At 55.5% G+C, this 8,159-nt stretch overlaps 1 protein-coding gene across 1 annotated transcript in view; it reads right to left on the reverse strand.

Moving 5' to 3' along the window:
* The window catches only part of CHDH (choline dehydrogenase), a 61,212-nt gene extending 53,182 nt beyond the window's left edge, over positions 1–8,030 (reverse strand). The window contains exon 1 of the mRNA XM_036868417.1: positions 7,713–8,030. The gene's annotated coding sequence lies outside the window, so the exon portion shown is untranslated. The remainder of the gene's footprint in view (positions 1–7,712) is intronic.
* Between the last annotated feature and the right edge of the window lie 129 nt (positions 8,031–8,159).

Below are 8,159 nucleotides of genomic sequence, written 5' to 3' on the forward strand. Positions count from 1 at the left end.
GCTGATTCACTTTGCTGTACAATATAAACTAACACAATATTGTAAAGCAACTATACTCCAATAAAAAACAATTTTTTAATTAAAAAAAAAAGTAAGACATGATGCAATGGGAAAACTATTGACCTGGGAGTCAGAATAAAAGAACAGCAAAGCCACCGGGAAAAAAAAAAAAAAAAAAGACTCCGCGCTTCCAATGCAGGGCACATGGGTTCAATCCCTGGTTGGGGAACTAAAATCCCACACGCTGCATGCCGCAGGCAAAAAAAAAAAAAAAAAAAAAAAAAGAATTTAACCAAAAGAGAACTCTGCACAACTGTGAAAAAACAAGCCTAGAGGTCTGTCCCGAGTTGTTTATGCTGGCAAACAATGGTGAAAACCTCACTGTCCACCCATGGGGGACAGAGCCATAAAAAGGGCCCCGTCACAAGAAAGGATGCTGTTAACCATTTACACAGTGGCTGGCTAGCCCTGTCACTACAGACACGGCTTGAGCAGACCGAGGCACAAAGCTCAGCTGCTCGTGGGCACTAAGCCCCTTGGTGCCCCAGGGTTGGCACTGTCTCTGAGCCCATGGGCCAGGGTGGTGACGACAATCCTGAGAGAGAACTGCAGAAGGGGGCGGGGGGAGGGCGCCGCCATCGTCGGCTTTCTGGGGGTCTCTGAGGGGTTGTTCTCCAATGCAAGATTCAGGGCAGGCCACCTGCCTTTGATTTGGCCTTCTAGTCCCAGCTTTGACCTGCTCTCCTGAGAGACCTCTGACAAGGTTCTCAACCTTCTAGGCTGGGCTTTGTGTGGGTCAAATGAATAATGCTCCGTAGCTGCCACGGTCTGCTCACGGAGCTCCATTAAGCCACGAAACCAAACAGAGTTATAAGTAAAGTAGTCATAATAGGGGCAGCCACCCATCCTGAGCACTTCACGTGGGTTATCACGCACTGAATCTCCCACAGACCCTGGGGGAGCGGGCTTCATCATCATTATCACCGTCACCATCAGTCCCACATCACAGAAAGGAAACAAGCCTGAGAGGGGAGCCCCTGTCCCTTTTCAAGTCACAGGCAGGACACGCCCAACACAGCCACATTCTGGGAGCTAAAAAGTCACCGTCAGCACATGGAAAGGGGACAAGTCACCACCCAAGGCTGTGGAGGCCAAGAAGTGGTAAAGTTCGGCTGCTTCCCTGCAGCCTGGCAAAGCCTTCTCAATGACACAGCCGCCTGATCGCCCAGCCCTGGGGTGGGAGGAGGGGAGTTTGGGGTGGTGGCCCCGGTGGGAAGGGTCTGGTCAGAGAGGCAGCCGGGCTGGGGAGTAATGGTCCAGTGAAGAACCCTGGGCAGCTGCCCCCTCCCCGCATAGGAACCTCACTGCCCACCTCCAGCCCAGGCCACCCATCCTCCCAAGATGGTGGAGCAAGCTTCCTCACAGCCCCAGGAGCCCTGCCTCCTGCCCCCGCCTCACCCATCACCCCTCACCCAACCATGAGCCTCACTCTCTGGGTTCCAGGCACCCAGACCACCTACCCTCCCTCCCACCCTGGGCCTTTGCACGTGTGCTCCTTCTTCCAGGTATGGGGTCCCCACCTCCTTGCACCTGGGTCACCTCTCACCTTCCCTCAGACCCTGCTCAGCCAATGCTCCCTCTGAGAAGCCTTTCTCGGCCCCTGGCCACATCCATCCTGGGACTTCTCTTTGTACCACTTACTGAGACCTCAACCCTAGAGGTGAAATGAGCTGTCAAAGGCCCATCGCCCCAGCCAAAGGCTCTGTGGCCTGGCCCCCAACGCAGAGTCTGGCACTCTGTAATGCCAGCTGAGTAGACACATGATGGGGGCAGGCCGGCATGCAGCCTACAGCTCCCACACCTGGGCAGTCTGAGATACGGACACTGAACTGAGACATCTGTGCCGGGGCAGAGAGAGGTACCACTTAGAAGGGGCACAGGGAGGGACTTCCGTGGTGGTCCAGTGGTTAAGAGTTCGTGCTTCCACTACAGGGGGCATGGGTTCGATACGTGGTCGGGGAACTAAGATCCTGCATGCCACAGCAAATAAATAAATAAAATAAAATAAAATAAGGGGCACAAGGAACATTCTGGATCCTGACCTGGTGATGATCACCTGGGTGCATATACAGATAAAAATTCACCATCAGTACACTTTACCGTATGTTGTAGCTTAATTTTTTTTAATTAAAAAAAACTCATTTTCTTCAAAAGTCAAGTTTCTTTTACTAAAACTCTCATCCCCCACATTTTGGTGCCGAATAAACAAATGAATCAGAAACTCTCCCCTCTTCTCTTGAATTAGCTAATCATTTGCTGCCTCGGAGATAACTCTGGCTGCTTGGGCAGGGTCCACTTGTCCTTGCGCCCTCCTGGTGCCGAGGGTGGGATACAGGACAGGGCAGAGACTGCTCAGAATGCCAAGAAAACCCCAGGGAGGAGCCCCAAGTATGATGCCAACCACAGGCCAGGCTTTTGTCCCCAGCTCTGCCAGGACTTCTGTGTGACCCGGGCCGGGGGTTTCCTGTTGGCGACAGTGGGCGCCAGCCTCTGCGGGGGCCTCTAATGTTTGCAGCTCCTCCCCTCTCGCCTCTGCATATGTCTGAATGAGATATGTGTGAATGAGAGAACACAATGAAATATCCTCACCACAAACTCCAGACCTGAATCTGCTCACACTTCTAAATCCACCGATTTGGAGGAAATTTGAAGATCAGAGGAATGTGGGATCCCACACACAGAATCCAGGCCAAGGGAAAGCCCGACATTTCTTCAACAAGTTCAAGTAAAAAAGAAACAAGGCAGAGAGAGATGGAGGGAAATCCACAGATCATGAGAGAATGACGTGTGGATCTCACTCAGGTCCTAGGAATTTGAACACTGACCGGATATCTGAGGATATTAAGAAGTCACTGTTTGTCAGATGTGACACTGGTTCTGTGGTAATGTTGTTTAAAATGACTGTTTCAGAAATACCTACTGAAAGATTGACAGAGAAAAATAAGCAATATTTGGGATTTGGTTTAAAAAACCCCAGGGATTTGGGGGGCAGACGAAACAGGATCACCCATGAGGGGATGGGATATGGGATTCAATACTCTCTTCTGGCTAATTTTGTATGTGTTCCAAATTTTCCATAACAAAAAGGGCTTTCGTTGTTGCTATCTGCTTTAAATCTCAGATCTCTCTGCTAAAGGAGTGAGGGAATGAAGGCAGAGTGGGAGAAACTCGGAGGCCGGAGCCTGATGTACGCTGATGGACTCCACCCTGTTCCACAGAAGTCGGGGCGTTCAACAAAGGTTTGCTACCCGCTTCCTCCTTCAAGCACATTTACTGTTCGTAGATTTTTTGACGATGGCCATTCTGACTGGTGTGAGGTGATACCTCATGAAAGGATGCTCAACATCACTGATCATTAGAGAAATGCAAGGCCTGCTTGATCTTTAGTCCGCGTTCACTCAGGCGCTACCACAGGCTCCGAGACACACTCCTCCGGAGGCCAGCAAGGCCCTGGAGGTGCTAAGCGACCCCCTGTGGATGCGCCATCGCAGCCACAGCGGGGCCGGGACAGGGACGCCAGATCACACCCGGCAGCAGCCCTGCAGGTAGCCAGCTCACTTCCTTTTATAAAGCAGCGGCGAGATACGAGTCAGCCAACTTTCCCACACATGCCCGCTACTGTGTCCCTTTCAAGCTTCTGGAGGGGCTTAGCGGCAGAGGGCCCTACGGACTGCCAGGTCGGCTGCTTAAAAACGCCCACTGCTTCCTTGTGTCAACTACGAACAGCTCCATCACTGAACGAAAGTGCAGGAATCAATCAGGCACCAAGGCTAGGGTAGGACATCAACCAGCATCCACGGACCGTGGTTCCAAGTATCACTGATGGAGAGATAGGTGGCTGCCCCTTTGGTATGAGTCCCACACATGCCCACTGCTCCACCCCCTGACATCTCCAGTAATCCTCCCTCAAGCTCTGGGAGGCTGACTCTGTCACCCACGTACAGTTGGGGCTTTGAGAGAAAAACAGTACCAGCCTCCTCCGCGTTCTGGACCTTCTTCCAGGCGCCAGTGTGACAGCGCACGTGAAGATCGATGCAAGTACACAAGGGCTGTGGCCTCACGGGGTTTCGCCCTAGGAACTGGCAGGGGTAGTGTTAACATGGACTGAACACCGTGGCCCACGTCTGTGGGCCTTCCTGGGCCAGCCCTCCTCACTGGAGCAGAGAAACCATGGCCCTGCTGTGAACAGGGGGCAAGCTCTCAGTGTGGCCTCAGGGTCCCTGGCTCAAAGCAGGCATGGCCACGGACTCTGCAAAACTCAACCAGCTGGAGCAGAACACTGGGTGGCGGGGGGAGGGTGGTACCGAGGGTGGGGTGCTCCCAACAGCACCCGTCCCAGCTCGGGAGGGCTGCCGGAGCCCTGGGAGGTGGCCAGTGTTTGCCAGAAACAGCTTGCTCTTCATGAGACAATGGGTCCACTGTTGACTGGCTGGGGCCTTGATTAATATTTGAAAAAAAAAAAAAGAAGTGGAAAATTCCACCTGTGTGGGTGGAGACTGGGCCTGGGACATGTCAACAACCCTGATGGTCTTGTTCCCTTGCTGATGGATAGGGCAGAGAAACAAAGGTCTGATGAAAGCGACAGCCTGAGGGCATCGCTGCACTTGGGTCCAAAGGAATTTCCCTGTTTGGGCCGTGGAGATCATCTGTTTATTTCTTGTCCCACCTCCCCTGCCCCTAAATTTACACAGCCCTTTTAAGTCCTTCAGCTTTTTCCCACCTATTCAGAGTCTCCCAACAGCCCTGCCAGGCCACCAGGGCTGATGTCAGCTTCATGTTATGGATGGGGAAACTGAGGCCCCAGGACACACACAGCCTCATACGAGGCTGGCACTGGGGAGTAACTAGCACAGCCAGGGATCTGGAACCCTGGTCTCTCCACCCCCAGCAGCGGCACAGAGCCTGTCCCAGGGGTTCTGGGGTCACAGCCATGGGTACTAGACAGAGTGGTCTTCCAGGCTCCAGGAGAGGTGCCCTTCACCCCACCAGAGGAGGAAGAGGAGGAAGAAACTCAAACCAGCTCTCCTGGGCAGGCAGGCTTTGGTGCCGGCCTAGGAGGAAGGTATGCACTCATTCATTCGTTTATTCAAGCATTTCACAAGCGCCTACTAAATACCAAGACTTGAAGGCACACTGCACAGTGGCTCTTTCAGAAAGCTAGACCCAGAAGAATTCATGGCCAAAGGGGGAAGATCAGAGCATCTGCACTTCCCTCACAGACTTGAGTCACCTCACTGCCATTACACTGTCTCATCTGCCCACTTTACAGCAGAGGAAACTGAGGCTCTGAGAAGGGCAGTGACTTCCAGAGGTTAGAGAGAGGAAGCTGAGACCTCCTGACCCACAATGGTCCCGCCTCCTGTTTAAAGCCACGACACTGTTGGACTTAGGCATTCAAACAAATGGTGTTCCTTCCAGCAGGCCACCTTGGAGGCTGCATGCTTAACCAACAAAGCCCTCTTGTGGAGGGACACTTTTTGGAATGAACTTCCGAGCCAGAGCAGACAGACCCCTTCCCCCCGAAAAGACAGGCAGGCACATCTTGCTGGCCCACAGAGAACACCAGCTGTGGCTGAAGGGCTCTCTGTGGGACTGCCCACTCTGCAGTCCTGCCGTGGGCATCAGAGAACCAGGACCAGGGCAGTGTCACCTCTGTGCCCACACACACCCAACCCTGGACCCAGGGCACTGGGGGATCACTCAGTCTGTGTCCCAAGTCAATGGCCAGCACCTGCTGCCCAGGTTCCCTCCTCCTACTCCTCCTACCCGATGCTCAGCCACCTCGGCACCATGCTGGCCTCATGTTTCCTCTCTCCTTTGCCCACCAGTATCTTCCCCTGGAGAAATAATCTTAACCTTGCCCTTTCTTGAAAGAAAACCACCCCACTCCACCTCCAAACCCACTTCCTCCCCTGCCTGTCTCACCCCTTCTTGCCAAGGACCTAAGCCAGGGGCCCACCTCAGGCCAGGCCACCCCTGGCCCCTCTGCCTCATCTGACACCTCGGCTGCCCCCTCACTCTCAGGTTTTCCTAGCCTTTACCTCCAGGGAGTTCTCCTTCCCCGGGGACCTATCCTCCTCCCCTCTCTACCACCCCTATAAATGTCTGACTCACAAACTCTATTTCCAGATAGAGGACTAACCTCTGCATCCCTGGTTGTCCCCAAAGCCCTCACACTCAACAGCCCAAGCTCCTGCAGCAGGGCCTGCTTTGGGGCCAGCTGTAAAGCTGGCACGGCTCGAAGCCTGGCCCACAGGGACTCGGCTATTTGTCCAGTGAACGCATTTCGGTAAGCACCTGCCTCCTCGCTGGCCTCAGAGGGACTGGCCTCCCACGGCCTGGCACAGCCACCCAGGTGGGCTTTCTAAAACTGAAAACTGACCACCGCCAAAACGCCTGCCGTGGTTCCTCTGCACCATGGGACAAAATTCATGATCTCAAGAGCTGGAAGACGAGGCTGTCTGCATCTGCGCTTCCACAGCAGGCTGGGCACATGTGTCCTTGAACATGTTCTCACCGCCCTCATCCTCAGTCCAAAGGCACCTTTGCACCCCAGGGCTGGCACCCTGCGCATGTTTGCTCAGAAGAAAGACAACTATTAGAGCTGCAAATGATCTCTGGGACCCCAGGGCTCAAAGCAACTCAGAGAGGTTGAGCGAGGGGCCCAGGGTGGCCCAGCCCCAGGCATGGGTGAGGCAACAGCCTCACCTGAGCCACTCTCCTTGGTTAGAAACCAGACCAATCCTCTGGAAGCGTCACCTGAAACCTACATGTGTGCATGCCAGAGCCCCCAGCTCTAGCTGGGCCCGCTCCATGCTGGCCCGAACCTGGATCAGGCAGGTGGGCCAGGCCTGGTGCACAGGACCTCAGCAAAAGAGCTGCTTGACTAAGTCAACCTCGCACCAGCTGACAATTCCATCCCTCCTTAGGCCTTGGTCTCATGTAAAGAATGGACCTAACTTGGCCTCCAAGTTTAAGGGACCTTGAGTTGGTCACCCCCACCTTGTCCTTTGCAAACGCAGGCAGCTGAAGCAGCAAAGTTCCAAGCACTTTGATCTGCTGTTGGCCCAGCTGATTTTTATTAACCTTCCCCCAAACCACTGTGCCTCACAAGATGGTCCTGGTCCACCTGCGCAGAATTACCAGCAATGTCAAGTTAAATGCAGATTCCGGACCCTGCTGGACCTGAGGGGCTGGGTTGGCTCTCTGAAAGGCGGGCCCAAAATTTGCATTTAACGCTGCTCATAAATCCTGAGCTCAGTGAAACTCGAAAACCCGCCTCCAAACCCAAAGGGTGAAGGCTTCCGCCTCCGGAGACCGAAGTGTTAGTGTCAGGCCTCATTTTGTGAAAACATACGTTGACCAGAACACCCGGGGAAAGGGAGGGTTTCTATTACACGAATTACATATAACTTAGTTCCTGCGAGGAACTAGCTCCCGCGAAGAACTCAGTGAGGCTTTGCTGTCCCCGTCCCACCGTTTTTGTTTCCCGGGGCTCAGCCGCAGCGTCAAGTGGAGCCCCAGCCTCGGCGTCCAGCCGGGGTCCTCCGGTCCCACCCGACCTCTCGGCCTGAGGCCGCTGGGGCTCCGGGCTGCGGCCGGGGCCGTTCGGGCCGGGTGGACCCGGGGTCTAGCGCGTCCCCGCTACTCACCGTGGGCAGCTCGGCCCGAGTGCAGGGACGGTCGGCGGCGGCCCGGCCCCGCTACACTTTAACTGGCGGCGCCGGCGCTCCGCGCGCTCCGGGCGGCCAAGAGGGGCACCGCGGGCCTCTCGGACCGACCTGCTCCGGGAGATGACCGGACGCCAGGCGGGCCCGCCGAGCTCGGGCGAGCGGGACGCGCGTGCAACTAGTGCACCTGGCTCACTGCACGCACGAGTTCGCTGAGCCGGCGCGTGCGCGGCTGCTCGAGAGACGCTCGGACCCAGGCATCCCTCGCGGCCCCTGCAGGCCGGGGCACTTCTTTCCCTACCCAGGAAGGGCGCCAGGGGGCCGCCCCTACCTGGGCGGTGCTGGGGGAGGCGGAGCCCGGAGGTGTGGCCCCGGGCGCCGGGATAACAGCGCGGCCGAAGGCTGGCCGGGACCACGAGCGGTGGCGGG

This window comes from Balaenoptera musculus, chromosome 11 (assembly GCF_009873245.2).
Source record: "Balaenoptera musculus isolate JJ_BM4_2016_0621 chromosome 11, mBalMus1.pri.v3, whole genome shotgun sequence".
Taxonomy (NCBI): Eukaryota; Metazoa; Chordata; class Mammalia; order Artiodactyla; family Balaenopteridae; genus Balaenoptera; species Balaenoptera musculus.